Source organism: Astatotilapia calliptera, chromosome 7 (assembly GCF_964374335.1).
Source record: "Astatotilapia calliptera chromosome 7, fAstCal68.1, whole genome shotgun sequence".
NCBI classification, from domain to species: Eukaryota; Metazoa; Chordata; class Actinopteri; order Cichliformes; family Cichlidae; genus Astatotilapia; species Astatotilapia calliptera.
In genome coordinates, this window is record NC_137428.1 from 68,532,318 (window position 1) to 68,554,756 (window position 22,439).

The following is a 22,439-nucleotide window of genomic DNA, read 5'->3' on the forward strand; positions in this document are numbered from 1 at the left end:
TTGGCGGCCGCTTAACGGGACCTGGAGCCTGGGGCTCGCTCGGGCCACTTCGGAGGTGGGGTGCCCCCGGCCTCTCGGCCTGGGGCTCGGTCACTCAGGCACAGCTGGCTGCCGGCGGAGCTCACGGGCGCGTCACTGCAACTCCCCCTGGCTTCTGCTCCGCTGCTGAGTGAGCCCTCATCTGGGACTCTCCTCAGCTCTTTCCGGGACAGTGGCGCAGCTGCCCCTCTGTTGGTCTTCCTTGGTCTCTTGTGTTCTGGGGGCCTCTGGATGTCTGGAGTTTTGATCTCCTCCACACCTGCTTCATGCCCTGGAGGACGGGGCTGTGGCCCCCCCACACTCCCTAGCAGATCATTACATGAAGGAATCTTTTAAAAAGAAGCGCGTCCATGCTCACAGGTGTACACACGGGTGATCACACCCACAAACTACACCCTTTTTGGCTCCTACCTCAAAGCACACTGTGTTCTGTTGATCTTATGTGCTGCACAATAATGTTTAATATTTAGTATTTACTGTCATATTCCCATATATCATTGTGATGTTGTTTATTCTATTACTCTTGTTCTCTTCTGCTTGTTTTCTTTTTTCTTTCTCAGCAGGTGACCCAGGTGATCGATATATGCATTTTTTTTTGTCTGCTTATTTAGTTGGTTTTTGTTTTTTTTGCCCTTTATCCCCGTCCCTCTTCTCAGCTGTTCCCCCCCTCCCCCCCCCCTCTTCCTTTCTCCCTTTTCTTTTCCTCATTCAAGTCTGTCCCGTATCTAGCAAGTGAAAATAAAAAATAAATAAAATAAACAATAAAAGGTGAATCAAATGGACCATTACGGCAAGGCTGGGATGGTCAATTTGTTAAAGTAAATCCGTTGGGCATCTTTCTTTGCCTTTAGACAATAATTCTGATGGCAAAAGAGCCAAACGGGACAGGCAAAAGAAACAACAAAAACAACAGTCAGTTTTCTTGCATTTATATGTTCATTTGTCTCATCATAAACAGTCACACTGAACAAAAAAGTCTGTGTGTGGGGCACTGAGTCACAGGCTGACTTGCAGTCTATCCAGGTGGTGCACAGGTTGGGGAGCGGGGTCTTACAGCATCGAGCGACAGCCATGTCTACCATGGAGTTGGTGCTTCACCCCTCTGCCGAATCCTTTCTGCGCGCCGCTCATGTATTGACCCATGTGCCTGTTCATCTTAGACGCTGGCAGGAGCATCCATGTGATACTGATACTGATACTGAGGTTATTGGCCGGTAGTTGGATGGGACCGGTCCCTTCTGGGGGTCCTTGGGGATCAGGACTGCCCGGCCTTCGGTTAGCCATTCCGGCTGTCTCTCATTGATTAGCAGCTGGTTCATTTGTGCTGCCAGATGCTCGGGGAGTGCAGTCAGCTTCTTCAGCCAGTAGGCAAGAATCATGTTGGGGCATGAAGAAGCAAGTTTTCATACTGGAGACCCTCTGGATGTCTGCCACTGTGATGGTTACTGGACAGCTGTTCTGTCCTGTGACCTAAAACTCAAAGTTGCCAGTCAGAGCTTTTAAACCCTGTTTTCATCACGTTTGATGAACATGCTTCCTGCAACATCCCCAAGTCCTAGTAGTAATAATAAGATGATAAATGAATTCTGAATAATAATTCTCTATATAATAATAAGATTAATAATAATTATGGAAATACTGTTGTAATGGTCCCTATTGCCAGTCTTGGCAGCCGGGGGTCAGTCCGCCAGGGCCTCCGCTCCTGGCCGCCACCCGGCACACAATGCACCCGACCCCTATGGCGCCTCCTGCGGGTGGTGGGCCTGCGGGAGGATGGGCCCATGTCTCCTCTTCGGGCTGTGCCCGGCTGGGCCCCATGGACTAAGGCCCGGCCACCAGACGCTTGCCCTCGGGCACCCTCCCCGGGCCTGGCTCCAGGGTGGGGCCCCGGTAACCCTATCCCGGGCAGGGTAAACTGTTCCCTCGGTGTCCTTTTCATAAGGGTCTTATGAATCGCTCTTTGTCTGGTCCCTCACCCAGGGCCAGTTTGCCATGGGAGACCCTACCAGGGGGCAAAAGCCCCCAGACAACATAGCCCCTGGGATCCCTTGGACACACAAACCCCTCCACCACGATAAGGTAGCGATTCAAGGAGGGTTCGCACTGGAACGGTTCGCAGCCGAGTGTGAAGCAGCGGGAATGAGGATCAGCACCTCCAAATCTGAGGCCATGGTTCTCAGCCGGAAAAGGGTGGAGTGCCCACTCCGGGTCGGGGATGAGTTCCTGCCCCAAGTGGAGGAGTTCAAGTATCTCGGGGTCTTGTTCGCAAGTGATGGGAGAAGGGAGCCGGAGATCGACAGACGGATTGGGGCTGCAGCTGCAGTAATGCAGACGCTGCACCGGTCCTTCGTGGTGAAGAGGGAGCTGAGTGTAAAAGCGAAGCTCTCAATTTACCGGTCGATCTACGTCCCTACCCTCACCTATGGCCACGAGCTGTGGGTAGTGACCGAAAGAACGAGATCGCGGATACAAGCGGCAGAAATGAGCTTCCTCCGAAGGGTGGCTGGCCTCTCCCTTAGAGATAGGGTGAGAAGTTCGGCCATCTGGGAGGGGCTCAGAGTAGAGCAGCTGCTGCTCCACATCGAAAGGAGCCAGCTGAGGTGGTTCGGGCATCTGACAAGGATGCCCCCTGGGCGCCTCCTGGGTGAGGTGTTCCAGGCATGTCCCACCGGGAGGAGGCCCCGGGGCAGACCCAGGACACGCTGGAGAGATTATATCTCTCGGCTGGCCTGGGAACGCCTTGGTGTTCCCCCGGATAAGCTGGAGGAGGTGGCTGGGGAGAGGGAGGTCTGGGCCTCTCTGCTTACGCTGCTGCCCCCGTGACCCGGCCCCGGATAAAGCGGATGAAGATGGATGGATGGATGTTGTAATGGTATTCAGAGAATTCTGATTTTATTTCATTATGGTCACTAAATATTGGTGTTTATTGATTAAATGCAGTAACACAACGGTTTTACAGACTGGGGATTTTAAGCTTCCCGACGAGTGTTTCTTGCTTCTCTCTCTGTCTTTGTGTGACGACTCCCACCGCTCTGAGTTTTCTTTGAAGGAGACTGAAACCATCAGAATCAGAATCAGAATGGGGTTTATTGCCAAATGTTGAGCAGGTTTACAACATTAGGAAATTGCTGCGGTGCTTCAGTGCAAACATAGTGTCATAAATAGCACTTAAATAGACATGGAAAAAAAATAAAAGTAGGGATAAGAATTAAAAGGATCCACTACATCATTCATTTAAGCTGAGTTCACCTGTGTGAAAGCACTATTTAATTCAATTCAGTAGCACTGTGGAACTGATCCTGACTGGACGCTGACTTGTCTGAGGAACGCTGAACATCAGGAATGAACTAAAGAAATTCCAAACTCTTAAACATTCCAAAGATGCTTTTCCAGGATTACGAGATTAATATAATGCACACTTTGCTTATAGTGCTAACACTTGTTTGTGGAGCTCTGTGAAATATTCACTGCTGATTTGTGCTCAGGTGAGTTTTGAGTCTGGACTTAAAAAGAGGGATGAGTGATGTTTCTTATCTCAGGAGGAAGGACGTTCCAAAGATGGGGGGGCAGAGCAGCAGAAAACCCTGCGCCCCACGATGGCTAGCCGGGGAAAGGGACGGAAAGAAAAGAAGAGCTGAGAGACCGAAAAGGAATGATGATCTGAACAAGGTCAGAGATATGAAGGCGAGAGATGATGGATAGCCTTGAATGTAGTGAGATAGTGAGATATACCTAATAAAGTGTCCAGCGATTATATGTATTGAATGTCCCCCATCAGCAAAGAACGCATCTATGGTTGGTGTTCACAACTGTTATCATCATATAAGATGATGATAACAGTTCTTGCTGATTGGAGCTGGCTTGGCCCTGACTTATCGACGAATTGAGAAAGCAGAACCGGCTGTTCAAACCCCCACAAGGCTGCCCGCTGGGATTGAAACGATGGGACGAGGCGTGAATTCTCAAAATGGGCTCATTGAGTGCAGCACGGATAAGATCTTGGAGAAGCTTACGGCTGCCGTGAACACTCCGAATAAGACCTCTGAGTGCAAATTAGATTACATCTCGGAGAAGCTCACTGCCGGTCGTGAGTTCTCAGAAATCGGCTCTTTGAGCACAAGAATGACAACATCACGGAGAAGCTCGCGGCTCTCCAATGGGAGATTGAGAGACCAGTGTTGGACTGTTAGAACAGCTTTGAAATTCATATGAGTTGTTCGCACTAAAGTAAAAACCACCATCACTTCATGCGGAGACCCCTTTGGCGCCAGCTGCGGTCTCAAGGCTGGAGCTGAACAACAACACCCTGATAACGACTGTGTTGAGTCTGTTCCTTCCCACTCCCTACAAGGCCACCTGGGTTGGCTGGAAGACTGTTTACTTAGCCTGGCAGGACGAAGGACACTGTCTCAGCTGAACTCTGGACACGCACACAGACATATATACACATGCAGATGTACACTCATCCCCCCTCCCCCTCCAAACGCCTTCGACACTTATTCCCCTCCGATGCTGACGGTGGATCAAGGAGACCAGCGCTTATGCTGCAGGCCCGGATGTACTGTCTAAATCGGCGGTCTCTCACCCTTTACCCCCCCTGTTGCTTGTCATGTGTTTCTTTGGTGTATTTAGAGTTTTTTCATGTGCAGAGGTGTTTTTTCTGTTCTCAAACTGATCTCCCTGTTGGAGCTCAGTCTGGGGGGAGTTATTTTGTTCTCCTCGTCTTTCCTCATGTTGTGCTTTTTTCATGTTATACCTCTCTGACCTGTGTTCCCCATGTGATGTTTGTGTAATGTATATATGGTGGGAAGGGTAAGACGGCGCTGGCACGGCTGGCAGCCTTAACCAAATTTCCCTCGGGATGAATAAAGTATGATCAATCAATTAATCAATAACAGTGGAGTTCAGTTTTTTTCTCTGTCAACTCCAGCACTTACCTTTGGCCTCCAAAGCTCGCTTACTTACCTTTGGTATTCCAACTTCTTGTTAATCAATACGTGACACTGATTGGGGCTGTTCGATATAACAGTATATATCGGATAACGATATGAAAACGTCTATCGTTTCATATTACGCTATCGTTTGTTTCGTGGTGTTGCAAAATAAACCTTTTATGGTGATGGTCACTGTAGAGGCTATATTAATTTCTTAAAGTTGTCTTTTTTTCTTATATTTAAAATAACCACACTACAGATGGACAAGCAACTGTTTTAATGCGTTGTCATTAGCAACAACAACGGTAAACCCATCGTGTGACTCCGCTGTCCGCTTGTGTATTTTCCACATAAACCTTTCACAATAAAGCTGAAGATCCTGTTGAGGTTTTTCAAAATAAACTGGAATGATGACAACAAACATTATTCTCAAACATCAAATTTCAGAATATGCATCAAACAAATGACCTCAAATAAAAACATAAAGTAAGTATAAATGGCACTTAGAGTCACCACGTGGATGCAGGCACAAAGAATACCAGTATGACCAGTAAAGATGAGGCAGAACCAGGTAGCTCCAAACAGAAGTACCAGTCCAAACAAATCCAAACTTATTCCTAAATGAGTGGCTACCTCTGTAGCATGGACATGGTTTGGTTATGAAAAGTGTGACATAGACCAGAGAACTGTACGATGCAAGTTATGCAGGAAACCGGCCCCCACCTCAGACTCAAACACGGCAAACCTCTTCTACCACCTACGCAAGAGTCATGTGAAAGAGTGTGGAGAGAGTTTATGGATGAGAAGCAAAAAAGAGCCGTCAGGTGCTCAAAATAAACCTTAGACTCAAACATTAGAACAGGCTCTTCCCAGCAGCACGCCGTGTAATAAATACATAGAAGATGGCAGCTGTTAAAACTTATGTCTAAAAATGTATCGTTTAATGCATCGGTCAAAACACTCGACTCCAGGTACACGACACCCTGCTGAACACGCAAGTCAAGTTGCCCGAGATTCGCAGAAAGTGTACAATTTTTGTGAAATATATTGTTGTTGGGAGGATAAATGTCTTATATCAGGATATGAGATTTTGGTCATAACACTGATTAATCTGCATTTATCTGGAGGTGGTTGAGTCAGAATGACTTTTCTCCTCACTTACTTTCACACAGAACAAAAAGTAAACACCATGCTTTCAGCAGCATGATAGCGCCATATCACAAAACTCAGATAATCTCAAACCAGTTTTTTGAACGTGATGTGGAGCCAACAAATCTGCAGCTACTGCATGATGCTTTCCTGTCAGTACGGACCAGAATCTGTAAGTGTTGCAGGCACTTTGTTGAGTCTATGTCTGAGGGCAAAAATGGGTTAAATTAGGTAACATTGAGGTGTACCTAATAAAGTGTCTGGAGAGTAAGTAAGTAAAATTTATTTATATAGCACATTTCACAGATAAAAACCACAAAGTGCTTCACAATAAGATCAGACATACAAGTTAAAATTAATTAAAAGCCTGTTTGTGTAAAAATGTCTTCAGCTGCTTTTTAAAGGAGTCAGTAGAGTCTAGACAGCGTAAAGACAACGGCAGGGAGTTCCACAGCCTCGGTGCCTGACAGGCTCGATCCCCACGTGTTTTAAACCCAGTACGTGGGACCACCAGTAGCCTCTGACCTGAAGACCTAAGTGCTCGGGATGAAGCATGAGGTTTCAACAGGTCAGAGATATACTGGGGAGCTTCACCGTGCAGAGCTCTAAAAGTTACAACTAAAAGAGTATGTGCACTGTTGGTGTCAGTGGTGGCAGTTGCACTGCATCTATAGTTAACTTTGATAATTAAGATAAACTTTGAACGTGTTAGTCCAGTGGAGATAACAGAGGAATATAACAGTGGAGTCAAGTTTCTTACAAAGAGCATTTACCTTTGGCCCTCCATTTCTACGAATTCTTGTTACTTATTGTCTGACAAGTAACTTCGCCTGCCGCTGAGTTGTCTGCCTTAATCTGAAAGTGGTTTGTCTCTTGACACGAAGTTGGCACAGGGCGAAAAGTCAACATTAGCAAAGGCAGAGCTGAGCTAACATTTTCTGGCAGGTTATCCAGCTACTCCTCTTTTTGCAGTCCAATTGATTCTATCATGTTGATTTCAGTTTTGCTGCTATGGCTTTGCATTTTCTTTATCATCCTTCAACTCAAGTCCCGAAGGCCAAAGAACTTTCCACCAGGACCCCCAATTCTGCCTCTACTGGGAAACATTTTACAGCTGAGACTGGAGAACCCCTTGAAGGACTTTGAGAGAGTAAGAAAACACTTGCAATGAAAGCTATTTTCTTTAAATAGGCTATTTTATGGCACAGATGTAACGACTGTTATTAGTATTTAAATGGGTCTAACTGTTTAGTTACAAAGACATATGATCATCATTATGCTTTTCCTAACATTGACAGATTCCATCATTGCTATAGGTTAAAAACTACAAATGTAAAACAATGGTTGTAAAAATTAATATACTTTTTAAAGCACTGAAAATCTTGCAATATAATGGCACAGGTAACCAATCCTGCGTTCCTTTATGTGATTGCATAACACAATGTCTGCATAGAGTGCACTAGCTACACACTTTGGTGTATCCATCCCATATTCCAAGTCATACATTTTGTTATTTGGATTGTTTTGAAATCAAATCAGATTTGGACATGTGTAATTAAATCTGTTAATCTGTACAAAGGTTTGTGAGTCTGTGCAGGGATCTGCAGACGGGTATTCAGAATGTTCAGTGTATAAATCGGATTTTTTAAATGTGTAAATAATCATTTAAGTGTGCATAGAGATTATTAGCAGAAAAACATTGTTGGAAGCACTGAAAATACAAGTAAGTCATCAGTCATAAATCACCCAGCTTTTCAATTTAATAACTTTTGCCATTGCCAGTGTTGGGGAGTAACGGAATACATGTACCGCCGTTACGTATTTAAAATACAAAATATGAGTAACTGTATTCCGTTACAGTTACCGTTTAAAAAGGTGGTATTCAGAATACAGTTACTTTGTTGAAATAAATGGATTACACTGCGGTACTTTCCTGTTTCATTTTGTCGCGGGTCAGGACTGTTACAGGAAAAATGATTCTATGTTTCTTTACCTTCTTTTAAATGTACAAAGATGCCTTTTGTCTGCCCTTTGCCTATGGTTAGATTAGTTTAGAATTATCTTTTTAGACTTTCTCAGCAAAGACATACTGTTTTGGGACATATTGTTTTAGATTGTTTTATCTCTCACAGCCTTCTCCCAGCTCTCTGCTGACGAGACTAGCGCCACATATGGAGTTGTTTATTTTATTTGTTTTGTATTTTCTTATCCTGTTCTCACTGTCTTTCCTATAAAAATTACCAAGCCACTGTGCATGGTGTGAGTTGTTCTTAGCAGCTCACCCGTGTACACGTTTGATAAAGAAAGTAACTTTGTCTCATTGTGTCTTTATTTCTCCTGGGTCTTTTACAGAGTTTTCCCCCAACATTTCTTGGTCCTTCGACAGCCGGATCACCTCCATCGTGTCCCATCTCCGTGACCAGTCCACGTTGTTCGCCTGTCGACAGCCCACACACCAGGTGTGTGGAAAAAGACCAGGAGCGTTAAATTCGGGTCTTGGCCAACGTCTTAGAAAGCGACCCACGGTGGTGGGACCCGATCGAGGTGGACCAGACCCGGCGACACCGACCAGGTAGATACAGACACACTGACACAATCTTGCGTAAAAGCGCATTTTGAATTCAGGGAATTTAAAATAGCGGAAGTAGCTCGTCGACTGGTAGCTCTGGGAGCTCGTCGACTGGTAGCGTAGCTCGTCGACTGGAAGCTTTGGAAGCTCGTCGACTGGTAGCTTTGGAGCTCTGGGTAGCTCCCCCAGCTGGGTCTAGACTGGGTCTAGGGAGTAAGTAGCTCTGGGAGCTCCCCTTATTATAAGGGTTCCGGTCGCGCGCGTCGAAGCTGTGAATGTGAATGTGTGTGTGTGTGTGTGTGTATTGTTTTAATTAATGGAGCAAGCTGAATTTTCACGGTCCGATAAGAGACTGAGCTGCTCCTACTGTGTTTTTCTTTTACTGCTATTCACTGACGTGCTGGTGAGTTGAGAGAACGGTCGAGTTCCGTCTCGTAAAGTTCACACCGCTTTTGGAAATAGTCCGAAAGTAGAAGGGCGTGTGAGCAACCACTCTCGTCTCTAATACCAGCGAAGGTGATAGCAGCTGTATTGTGTATATATTACTTAAACAAAAATAAGTAAATACATAAATAAGATGGGTAATCACGCAAGTGAAATTAAAACTCACTCCTGCTGACGAGCAGGGGTGAGAAAAGAAAAGTCCAGACGCCGGACAAAAACAGTGTCTGTAAACTGAGAGATTTAAGAAAACAAAATATAAACAGTCAGAAGAACAGAACTCAACTGCCAGTTTAGTAAAACCAGAAGACGAGACACTGTGCAGTTCCCACAATCCTTTTAGTAAACCATCACTCACTCCTGCAGCCGCATCTGCAGCACCACCCATATCAGGAAGAACTTAATAATCCCTTATTAAGTGAAAACTAGAGATCACAGTAGTTTGAAGTAGTTTAAAAGGGTTGAAAACAGACCCCACTGAGTAGATATAAATATAAAAAGTACGAAATAAAGATGAACAAAGGGAAAATTACAGTAGAAATGATCTTTAGAGTATTTGAAATTAATAATAGCAAGGATAACAACCTGTAAAGTGATATCAACAATGAAACACAGTTGGCATGATGACCATGCCCAGCATGTATAAAATGAATATAAAGCAAATAATTCACACAAATATTTTAATAAGGTATATTAAGGCTGTGTCATTGTTCAGCCAAGGACAGTGTGTGAAAAGGTAACTGTCTCCACCTTGGGAAAAGGATGATTCTGCAGGTCATCTGAAGCCCTTGATGGATACAAAATAAAATATAAATAATATATTATAATAGAACTGCCTGGTCCGCCATGCAACAGAGAGAACAAATGTGACCGCAGATTGGATGAATTCAAAATTATTTGTTTGCTAAATAAGATGATCCTAACTATCAAATTGGCTCAGTAGTAGTATAGTGGTACACACTGATAAAATATAATATGCTATTGCTGTCATATAAGACAAAGAGGATAATATTAACAATGACATAATATTAATATGAAGAGGCACCTTAATCGGTTATGATGTGAGGTGAATAATTGTTAAGCAGTAGTCTGCATCAAGCTTAAGGTTTGCTGAAACTCAGTGTAATGACATGTGAGATGAAGACAATACGGAGAATAACTAAACTAATGAAGTGCATAGAGGCACTTGACCAGCTTGAAACCTATCATCCTAGAATGACACATTGCTGAGATAGAGCACACCTATAATAACAACCAATAAGCAAAACCCTGTAGACAACAGCTAAAACTACAGGATTGAGAAGCTGAATTAAATATGTAGACACTGCTAAGCTGATGAGCATGTTACACATTTTCTTTTCTTTTTATTTATTTGTTTCTTTTAGAGCAGAAGCTGCTGTAACACACCCAAAGAAAGACTCTAGGTCTGACCAACCGTCTCAGTCGTGGGCAAAAAGATGTCAGTCAATAAAATTCTAAAAGATAATTTATTGACAAAAAATATATCAAGAGATAAAAGATAAAACAGTCCAGTGTCCCACTTAAGAATTGTATAAAAACACACAGTGCCAAGGCCAGAGCCAGCTATGCCACACAGCCAAGTTGCACTCCACATGTTGCCTTTAACAGGGTTAGAAGTTGTCCTTGGAGACCCACCACCCTGCAAGCATATAGTCAGTGGTCACTCAAGCCTCTGCAACTCTGCTGCCTTTAGGCTGTGGCATATAATAGGCCCTGGACTGCACAGAGAGACAAAACGACACACTTAATATAAAATTCATAGCGCAAAACCCATCCATCCCAAACATATCTGATTTCATCACATTACATACCTGCACAGAGAGACAAAACAAAACAGCAGTGGTTGTAGTGTGGGCTATAAGAAGACCGGTGTATCAGTGCAATCAAGTACACCTGCCTCTAATTAGTCCAACCTCATTCCAGCCATTGGCTCACCAAAAATGTGACACACACAAAACCACTCCCAACCCAGTGCAACTTCACACAATAATATGGAGCTGAATTAACACAGGCACATTAGTCTACCATGTTACAAGCTGCATGCTATTACAAGCCAACATATGCAGACTTCTGCCTTGTTCGGGTGGCAGCATTTTTCTTTTTTCTTTTGTGTCCTGACACGTTTATGTTTTTTGTTTTTGTTTGATTATTTTGTTGGTTTTGGAAACGAATTTAAACGAACTTGTGACAATACTTGAGAATCACAGTGACACATAGTGATTAGGCATATGATTGAAAAATGCCTAGGTTTAGAGCTGTGAGCTATGCAAAGTTAAATATATATATACATATATATATATATATATATATGTATAAATGGGAAACAACCCTAACTTGAAAGTTTGAAATGTGTGAGATCCATGAATTGTTTGAAAAACTAGGAATTATTCAAAACTGCCTTAAGTGAAAATGTAGTGTTGCATCTATTCTCCCAAACCAAGACAAACAAAAAAGAAGAAGCTTTCTGTAACTTCAAAATAAGGCTGACTGTTGACAATAGACTAAAACACTAATCCGCAGGTGGCTATCAGGAACAGAGAGGCGAGCAAAGTCACAAACACCAAGGCTGCAGACAGCCACGCAGAAACAGCAGATAACATAGAGACAACGCCTGCTAGAACCGTGGAGAGGAAGGTCACTTCCCACGAGATTGTAGGAGTAGAGGACAAATTAGTTGTAAAGTCAGCTTCAGGCCACACAACTGTACAACAATTAACTGCCCTTTTAGAACTAGTACACACAGCAAGTGGCCGCAGGTGCTTTATTAAATGCATATATGACCCATCGTGTCCAGTAAATTTGCTAGGTAGAGACGCTCTGACAAAACTTAAGATAGCAGTCATGCCATTCTTTTCTGGTATTACACCTGAGTGCCAGAAACCGACCGAGTATCACAACATTCTGAGATTTAAACAAACTCCAGGCCCAGATCCACCTTATGATCAGCAAGTGTGGAAGCTAGGAGAACAGCATTTGACCTTACAGCACAGGCCGAAATTGTGTAGGTTACGCAGTAACCACAGATAGTAAAATAATAGAAGCAAAACCACTTTCTTCTTCATGTCCTGCACAGAGCGCTGAGCTGATAGCTGTGATACGCGAAAGCTAAATACACAAAGACAAACTAATAAACATACATACAGACAGCCAGTATGTTTTCTCTGCTGTGCATCATTTTGCAAAAAATTTGGCATAACAGAGGAATGATTACACCAACTGGCAAACCAGCATGCCAACCTCTTACAACGCCTACTGACTCTTTCATTACTACAGGCAACAATTTTGCTGACAGAGCAGCAAAATAGGCGGCACAACAGGCAAACATCACATTGATGGCAGTAAACACACATCAGATTCCACTGGATGTGTTGAAAAATGAACAAAAAGCAGCAAGCACAGCAGAGCAGGCAAAATGGCTAAAACACGGTGCAGTTCTGACAAACGACTTAATGATGTGTTATGGCAAGCCAGTGTTGCCAAAAATTCCTCCACAAAATGGCGGCATTAGTGACTCATGGCTGTACGCATTTGTCAACGGGGGGACTGACCAGTATTGTCAACTCTCATTTCTACACTGTAAATTTTGAAACCTCAGCAAAACAATTTGTCAGAACGTGCATGACGTGTCAAAAATATAATGCTCAGGGAAACCTGAGACCACACAATCCATATGGACTTTATTGAGCTAAATGAATGCCAAGGGTAAAAATACGCCCTAGTGGTTATAGATGTATTCTCAAAGTGGCCAGAAATCTACCCAGTGAAAAAGGCAGATACAATTTCAGTAGCAAAATGTATGTCTAAGTTGTAGGAAAATAAAGAGATGATTGTAAATGACGAAGAATGTAATGATGTCTATCAAGTGTCTTGCAGATCACAGCCCGGTGACTGGGTTCTGATCAAAGTGCTCCAAAGGAAAAACTGGAGCTTGCAAAATTGCGGAACGACCATCCTGGATCCATCAGAGTCACTGCAGGCGTGTCAGTGAAGCCATCTAAACACAGCTGACGGCAGGCTTGCCCGCTTGTTGTGATCTCGCCCGGTGGAGGGGTCAGCTTTCCTGGCCGGGGGGTCTACTCGCGACAGGAGGGTGTGTTCCGTCGTCATGAGGTGGTGGCTCTTATCAACTGCAGCGGCCCTGACCATGGCCGGGCTCCTCACCTTTGCTTCCGTGAGGGACAACAAGTCACGCTACATGGAGAAAAGGCAGACACTGTATGACAAAGGAAAGTACACCAAGTTTCCCCATGGATACGCCACCAACTTCTGGTGGCAGTTTATGAACACTACAGCTCATTTGAATAACAAAACTGACTGCTATGCATGTACCCATATGCCCCTATCCTCGCAGACGTCTGGCCTGTGGCCGTACAGCATACCTGAAGATCGCAGTTGGTGTCTGTTGGGCCTGGCAACACATCCAGGCTACGGTACTCTTTGGTCCAAAGCCAACTACAGCATCCCAGCAAAAGCAACCTGGAGGTCATCATCACTCACAAATGTGAACTGTTCCGGACAGACCTACCTACTGACCTGGCCCCAAGTCTCAGACCCACTGCCTGATGTAATTCTACTGAACAAACTGAACGCATCACAACTGCCAGTATGTGTGATGAACAATGGCTCGCGGGCAGTGGGGGAGCTGCCTACTCACCTATGTAAGCACATATACACTTTCTGCCCACCAAGGAACGAGAGGAAGTGTATGGCCTGTTCAATCAACGCCACCTGTGCCAGTGACACGACGCTGATGGGCCTAAACTGTCGCTCCGACTACAGCTACCGAATGCCACTACAAACAAAGACTCAGTACCAGACAGGATGTGCACGGACGGCACCCAGCAGCAGAGGAACCAGAGTTTTGGCTGACTGGTACTTCCTATGTGGCAACAAGGCTTATCTGTCACTCCCTGAAGGTTGGGGAGGTCTGTGCGCCCTGGTGGAATTATCAGATCACGTTTTCTTCATGCAAAGTGTTGCACATCACCCAAGCAGCCGGCAGAGACGTGAAGTGGACATCGCCTCCCCCAATTCTTTCGGCATTACCGTGGACACTGGAGTGCCGGGAGAGTTTCGCATCTGGGGAGGAGGAGTGAAATTCTTACAGAGCTTGATCCCCGGCATTGGAGTTGCCGAGGTGCGGGATCACGTGGAGATCAACCGATATGCTCTGCTACGACACATCAACTTGACTAAGACCCTGGGAACTGCCTTAGCAGGAGAACAGCAGGCCATCAGAACGATGGTGCTGCAGAACAGACTGACACTAGACCTGCTAACAGCATCACAAGGAGGAGTTTGCAAGCTGATCGGGGAAACATGTTGCACTTTTATCCCTGATGGATACGAAACTGGAGGAGACATTTATGAAGCTTTGCAGAATTTGACCGCTCTGCAAAAATATGTCACTGACCACACACCTGGAGCAGCTACAGCACAAGGCTGGCTTGACTGGCTGTTCAGCGGTTCATGGCTGGCTGCTGTAGCAAAGCCATTTTTCCTTCTAGGTCTCATCATGATAGCACTGCTCATATTAGTGTTGTGTGTGTTGCCATGCCTAAGAGTAATGATTTCAAAGATGATAACAACTACAATGACTGCTTATGTTGCCGTGCCTGAAGAAGAACAACATCCCGTTGCAATTCTGTTAGAGGAGAACTTGTACTAGCTGCTAATAAATGACGTGGTGATTAAAAATGACTTGTCAAGTGATCATGCACTGATTAAAACATTAGTAGGTTATGCAAGTTTTCATGCTTTTATTTTTTTTGAAGTCTTCAGTTTTAAACATAAAGTTTTCATTTTAAATATGAAGTTTTCATTATTTTACATATAAAGTTTTCAATTTAAGGTTTGCATCATTTTAAATATAAGGTTTTCATCCTTGTATTTTTTGAAGTTTTCATTTTAGTTTTCATCCTTTTATTTTTTGTAGTTTTAGTTTTATTATTTTTTCTTGTTTATTCCACTTGTTATTTCATTTACTATGATTTTCATTTACTATGTTTTTCTTTTTATTATTTTCTTTTGTTTTATTCTTTAGACCAAATGACTGCCATTTCTGCTATGATGACATTTTGAAGATTTTGGAAATTAAAAATTGCCTAACATACTTAATAAATAATTTTCATAGACAATTGTTGTATACATTTAAAATAAGTTAAACAGGGGGGAATGTTACAGGAAAAATGATTCTATGTTTCTTTACCTTCTTTTAAATGTACAAAGATGCCTTTTGTCTGCCCTTTGCCTATGGTTAGATTAGTTTAGAATTATCTTTTTAGACTTTCTCAGCAAAGACATACTGTTTTGGGACATATTGTTTTAGATTGTTTTATCTCTCACAGCCTTCTCCCAGCTCTCTGCTGACGAGACTAGCGCCACATATGGAGTTGTTTATTTTATTTGTTTTGTATTTTCTTATCCTGTTCTCACTGTCTTTCCTATAAAAATTACCAAGCCACTGTGCATGGTGTGAGTTGTTCTTAGCAGCTCACCCGTGTACACGTTTGATAAAGAAAGTAACTTTGTCTCATTGTGTCTTTATTTCTCCTGGGTCTTTTACAGAGTTTTCCCCCAACAAGGACTGTTTGGGTTTTGTTTGACAGCTACGTTCTGTTGTTCCAGGCAGCAGCGTTACGGTTGCCATGGTTACAGGGCGACGCTCTCTCTCTCCGCGTGTTTCCTGGGTGAGAGAGCGCCTTTTCGTTGTTGTTGTGCTAAGCTAACAGGCAGAATGCTACAAGCATAGCTCTAAAGAATGTAGCATCATGGGCAGTGTAGTCCGTGTTGCAGGGAGAATGGACTGCCATACACGTTATGGGTCTGTGAGCGCGAGGAGGGAGAAAAAGGCGAGTGGAAAGGTACGAGCTGTCACCGAGCACAAACGGGAGCTGGAAGCATGTAAATATAATAATAACCACTGCAGCCAAGAAGAGAGCCTGACGAGCCCAGCTGTAAGTAAGCTATTAAGACTCGACTGTACACCGTGTTCGTGTTTTCCTCCGAAACAATAAGTTCCGTTGGAGCAGCCTTTCAACGCCTCTCTCTGTCTCTCACTAGCAAAGTCGACCCAGACAACACAGTAAAGCTATTTTTCGGCTACGAGCCAACAGGGACCCCGCCGTATTAGTCAGAGGTCCCTTTACTACAGTTCGGAGTCGCGGACCTTCAGTAATAGTAATAAATCACACAGCAATAGTACATTCACGTAGTTGTAAACAGCATGATAATATATTAAGTAATCCAAAGTATTCAGAATACGTTACTGTCATTGAGTAACGTAGCGGAATACGTTACAGAATACATTTTGGGGCATGTAATCTGTAATCTGTAATGGAATACATTTTATAAGTAACCTTCCCAACACTGGCCATAGCAGATCTGCAAATGTATGTAACTTTAAGGTTATACTGTGAGTTTCAAGCACGTTACCGTCGCTTCTACTGTAGTTAGATATCAGTTCCTCCACTGAGCTTTTTTTTTTTAGCTAGGTACTTTATTATTTTGTCCTTTCTGTCAGATGATGTAAGAGCTTGCTTAGGTGAACCATAAGTTGAACAAGTTATGGGTAGCATTTTATTTTTTGCAAAAAGTTCCAAGTGGCAGGGATAGCTCAGTAGGTAGAGTGGTTGCCCCATGATTGTAAGGTCGGGGGTTCGACTCCACTGAACAGCTACCCTGAGCAAGGTACCATCCCTACACACTGCTCCCCGGGCGCTGCATTGGTGGCTGCCCACTGCTTCACTGGGTGAATGGGTTAAATGCAGAGGAGGTTGTGTTCATAACCTGGTTAGTGGCTCTGGTCGCTCTTAGAGGTTGTTCTCCTCGTGGCTGCGTGCAGCGGGGCTGGAGGATGGTCTGTACTGGTGGACGTAGGTTACTGGCCTGGTGGCCTGGCCGCCCCTGAATGGATCCGGGGCAGGTGTGGGGGTTTGGGGTTGGGGGCTGGGCCTTGGGGGCTTCAGTCCTCGTCGGTGTGTCACCGAGGTTGTGAGCGGGTGGGTGCACGGGGGCTCAGCCCTGGCGCAGGGGGCCTCTGGTGCATCGGCCTAACTGGGGGGCTCTTCAATTGGCGGGGAGGTTGTTCCATCCTTGCAGGAGTCCACTCTGCAGGTGGGGGAGAGACATAGGAGAGGTGGAGAATAAACTTAACCTGGGTGTCTGTTGTCTTGTGTAGTCTGGGAGATGATTGAATGTTGGGGTGGGTACAGTTTCCTCTGCGGTGGGGTCGGGTGGGCTAAGGTTGGGGTATATTTGAGCTAGTCTGGCTTTAGTCCAGTGTACACGGTGCAAACTCTTACATTGAATCAGCCTGTGTTTGGCACATAATGAGGAGCCATGGACCCGGTAAAGAATTTTATCCCAAGAGTCATCCTGAATCACACACCCCAAATCCTGCTCCCATGCCATTTTAATAGCCGAGGTTGAGGAGTTGCCAAAGGAACATATTCTCCCATACAAACAAGAGATCAGGCCTTGCTCTCTCTTGTTTTAAATGCACTTTAGAACAACACGCAGCAACACTACACATGAGCGGGAGGAGGGAGGTATGGGGTCTTCACACACCCCCGTTCTCTGCTAGCCATCGGGGCGGGGGACTGGGAGGAGATGTTGGCTGTCCGATTGGCCTCCCTGCTGCTGCGGAGCCTGGGACGGTCTGCTTGCCTCCATCCCGGGGGAAAAGGTAACATCTCCTGGGTCTAGGTACCGTTTCCCCCTCCAGGGGTGAGGGTACCTGGACCTGGGGTATAGAGTATGTTTGGGGAGTGTGATTGTGTGTACAATGTCCATTTGTGTCTATCGTTACGTTGGCTGAGTGCTGAGTGTTTGTATATGTGTGCATGAGGGTGGGAATGCATGTTTGTGTCTGTGTCTATATGTCAGGTCGGGTCTTAGACTCCACCTCTCTGGGAACTCCCAGGCCCTCCAAGGCCTATCTCCCCTCACCACACTCCCTGCCGGTGACTGATGCCCTCAGGGGTCGGTGCATTGGTGGTTCTTGGTGTCCGGGGCTGGGCACTCAGGTATGTACCAGCTCACTCCCGGTGGCTACTTGGAGGGGCCTGGCGCCTGTTGCTTGGTCAGGCCTCCTCCGGGGTGCGGGGGGCCCTCGGGCCTCCGGCCTCTGTGCCTGCGGCTCGGTTCACTCTGGCATAGCTGGCTGCCGGCAGAGCCGGCGGGCACGCCGGTGCAGCCCCCTCTAGCTTCTGCTCCGTGGCTACTGGGTGACGCCTTGTCTGGGGATCCTCAGCCCTTCCCATGAGGGTGGCACGGATGCCCCTCCGGTGCTCCTCTTTGGGCTCTCGCACTCTGGGGCCTCTGGATGTCTGGGGCCTGGATCTCCTCCATGCCTGCTTCATGCCCTGGGGGGCGGGGCTATGGCTCTCTACACCCTCTAGCAGACCATTACATGTGGAAACCTTTTGAATACAAGCGTGCTGATCCACACAGGTGTGCACACGGATGTTCACTGCTCGTAGACTTAAATTACACCTTACTTGGCTGCTACCTCAAAGCACATTGTGCGCTGTCTGTCCTGCGTGCTGCACAACAACATTGAATATTTAGTATTTACTGCTGTTTACACTTAGCTAGATTAATGCGATGGTGTTGTGTTTAGTATGTTGCTTTGTTTTTTGTTTTTTTTTGCTTGTTTTCTATTCTTCTTCTCTCAACAGGTGATCCAGGAGATTTTTTTTCCTCCCTCTCTCACTGTCCCTCTCCCCTTCTGTTTTTCTTTTCCTTCCTCTTTCTTTCTCCCTTTCCTATCCCTCACTCATGTCTGTCCCATCTGTAACATCTGAAAATAAAATATAATAAACAATAAAAAGAGGAGTAATTTCCCTATGGGGACTAACACATACACACAAGTACTAGTTACTTATGACACCTACTGAAAAAACCTTCAACATCTACTTACAGTGAACATAGAGCACATCTGTTGTGGTCTGTCCATCTGAGCTTGCCTTACGTTGACACAACCACCACTAACAGCCGACTAATACCACGCTTAAGGACTGTATTACAGCCTTACAAAGTATGACGTTAGACAAATCTCCATGCACATTTGCACATAGCAACAATTGTCTGTATTTTCAGTGCTTCCAGTAAGACTCAGATACACTACATCCAGATGAGCAGAATCACATTTTGAGGTTTCCTTAACTGGATGATTGAACCCACATCAAGATTTGATGAAAATATCCATCTGAATTTGTCATAAAATAATTGCAAACACTTGTTATTTTCTCTGCCAGCTGAGGAAGTCCTATGGAGATGTCTACAGCATCTACATCGGTCTCAAACCGGCTGTAATCATCAATGGGATGAAGGCAATCAAAGAAGCTATAGTGACAAAGGCTACTGATTTTGCTGGACGACCCCAAGACTTGTTTGTCAGTGATATCACCAAGAGGAAAGGTACAATAAACATTACATGTAATATAAGACATATGTCATGTAATATGTCCCCAAATCCCAACAACTGTTCGCTCATATAAAGCTCCTTGAGGCGACTGTTGTTGTGATTTGGTGCTATATAATTTTTTTTTTTTAATGAATTGAATTCAATGCGATGTTAGGTAGGACTACAAAAAAGACATGCATTTGTATTCACACATTCAAATTAAAATTCCACCAAAGGAGAAAAAAAGATCACAAAATGCTGCCAGTTTACTTAAGAGGAGGCAAAGTTCAGCTCTGTCCTGTAGGATAACTACATGAATTATACTTAGGTTCTCTCCTCTTTGTGCTACTAAACTTGTTGTAGGGGTCATTATGGCTGATTACGGCTCTAGTTGGAAGGAACATCGTCGCTTTGCTTTGACCACTTTGCGGAACTTTGGTCTGGGGAAGAACTCAATGGAGGACAGGATTCATAAGGAGATAAAACACATCATTAGTACCCTGGAAGAGAGTGTTGGTAGGTCCATCTGTGCATCCATAGCTAAATTGGGTAGTGCTTTTTTTCCTGTCACGTTATTGTGCATTATTTCACAATTCTGTGCTGTTACATTATTTCTTGCACAGGTAAAACCATGAGTCCTCGAGTTATGTTCCACAATGCGGCCTCCAATATCATCTGTCAAGTCCTTTTTGCCACACGCTACGAGTATGATCATGCGTTAATACAATTTATTGTCCGATGCTTTACTGAGAATACCAGGATAACCAATGGACCATGGGCTATGGTGAGTAAAAGCACCTTAGTCTATAACAATGATAGCTGCTTTATGTGTCACAACCTCTGTGGAGTCTGTAGAGTTTCAAAAGGAACTAAGATCCAGAATGAAGATGCAGAAAACACCAACAAAAGACAAAATGTCCCAGAAACGCAAAATCATTAATTTGAATTTTCAATCATGCTCCTAACTTTGTGGGAGCAGTTTGGGGACGGCCCATTCCTGTTCCAACATGACTGTGTACCAGTGCACAAAGCAAGTCTGTAATGGATGATGAGTGAGTTTGCTGCAGAAGAAGCTGACTGGACTAAACAGAGTCCTGACCTCAACCTGACACAATCCTTTTTGGATGAATTAGAGTGGAGACTGTAAGCCAGACCTTCTCGTCCATCATCAGTCATCAGCCAAAAATTGCCATGAACACTCTCGTGAACCGTGTCGAAAGCTTTCCAAAAAGAGTTGAAGCTGCCATAGATGAAGAGGGTGATTCCACATGATCTTAAACCCTTTGGGTTAATAATTGGATTTCACTCATATGCTTGTGCAGCCAGATGAACGAATACTTTTGGCAATATAGTGTATATCAGTCAGAAACTGAAAACCTAAGCAAGACAAACGATTAAAGTAATTATCATATTAAAACTGAAAATAAACTCTTACTGAAACATGAATGAACTAATTCAGGGGAAAGATGTGGCAGAGGCAGAAACCGATGAGAGAAATAAATGCAGATTAACTCAAAGTAGGAATTGAAGCTAAGTAGAAAACAAGGATTCAAAACAAATGTTGAAACAGTAAATCACTTGAACAAATTGTCACGGTTCTGGGTCCGTTGGACCCAGTATTTTGAGTTTATTATGTTTTGGTTTACTTTTGCATTATGGATTGTTTTCTGATGTTCTGGTTAGGGATGGGTATTGATAAGATTTTAACGATTCCGATTCCATTTTCGATTCTGTTTAACGATTCGATTCTTTATCGATTCTCTTATCGATTCTTATTTTTAAAAAAGGAGAACACTAAGGTCGATTAGCTTAGAACTTTGTTTTTTATCTTCTCTTTGAACAAGGTAGAAATTTAGGAGTAACATGGCCTTACAAACCCAACAGTGAGGTCTTAAGAGATCCAGCCTACGGCTCTTCAATGGGGTGTCACAGGGTCCCAGGAAAAAAAATGTAAATGTAAAATAATAAAATAAATATTCTTCTGTAGCAATAACAAAGTGTAACATAAATTATTCTGTAGCAATTACACAAGAATATCCAGTAATGTCCCTGCCTACAATTAAACACATTCACTTACCGAAAATCATCTGCTGTGGCAAATGGGTGCAAGCCTTTGACCACAAACTGAGTCACTGCTCGGTGACATTCGTCTATCCTGGCCTGAAAGGAGACGCTACCGGTAGACTGCAGCGAGAACTGCCAGCATCTGAGCCAGACTCTGTCTGTCTCATCATGGTCACTAAATGCACAGTAATGGCAGGTTTGTAATAAGGCAGATCGCGCTAACATAATATGCACTGTTGTTGATTATTTACCTGCCGCATTAACGGGAGAGGACGTGCAAACGTTACCGCTGCTGCTGGGTTGAGATTCACGAGTCCGGAGCGGAATTAAAAACACGACATTCATTTAAGGTCATCGTGTGTTTTGTGAGCAAATGCTTTTGCATATTCGTAGTGTTTCCCAGAGGTGTGGACTCGAGTCACATGACTTGGACTCGAGTCAGACTCGAGTCATTAATTTTATGACTTTAGACTTGACTTGAAAAAATGTTCTAAGACTTGTGACTTGACTTGGACTTTTACACCAATGACTTGGGACTTGAATTGGACTTGAACCGGTTTACTTGAAAAGACTTGATATTTTACCCCAAATATAAAATTTAACATGCATATTATATAGAGATTGAAAATGTGACGTCATTCACGGGTAGAACCGCAAAGGATTCTGGGAACTCGTGGCAAGCGGTACTAGCGCACGCTTTCAATTAAAATCAGTTAAACAGCGATAAAAAGAAACACAAAAATGTCAAGAAGCCGTTGTATTATTAACTGCAATAGCCGGTCGCATGACAGCCACGGGAAGCCGACGGGTAAAG

General features: G+C 44.2%; 1 pseudogene across 1 annotated transcript in view; it reads left to right on the forward strand.

The window, feature by feature from the left end:
- LOC113027176 (cytochrome P450 2F2-like) overlaps positions 1–22,439 on the forward strand; it is a 42,386-nt pseudogene that overhangs the window by 12,638 nt on the left and 7,309 nt on the right. Inside the window, exons 7-10 of the transcript XR_013910168.1 lie at positions 7,171–7,272; positions 19,413–19,575; positions 19,925–20,077; positions 20,185–20,345. The product of XR_013910168.1 is annotated as a cytochrome P450 2F2-like (transcript). The remainder of the gene's footprint in view (positions 1–7,170; positions 7,273–19,412; positions 19,576–19,924; positions 20,078–20,184; positions 20,346–22,439) is intronic.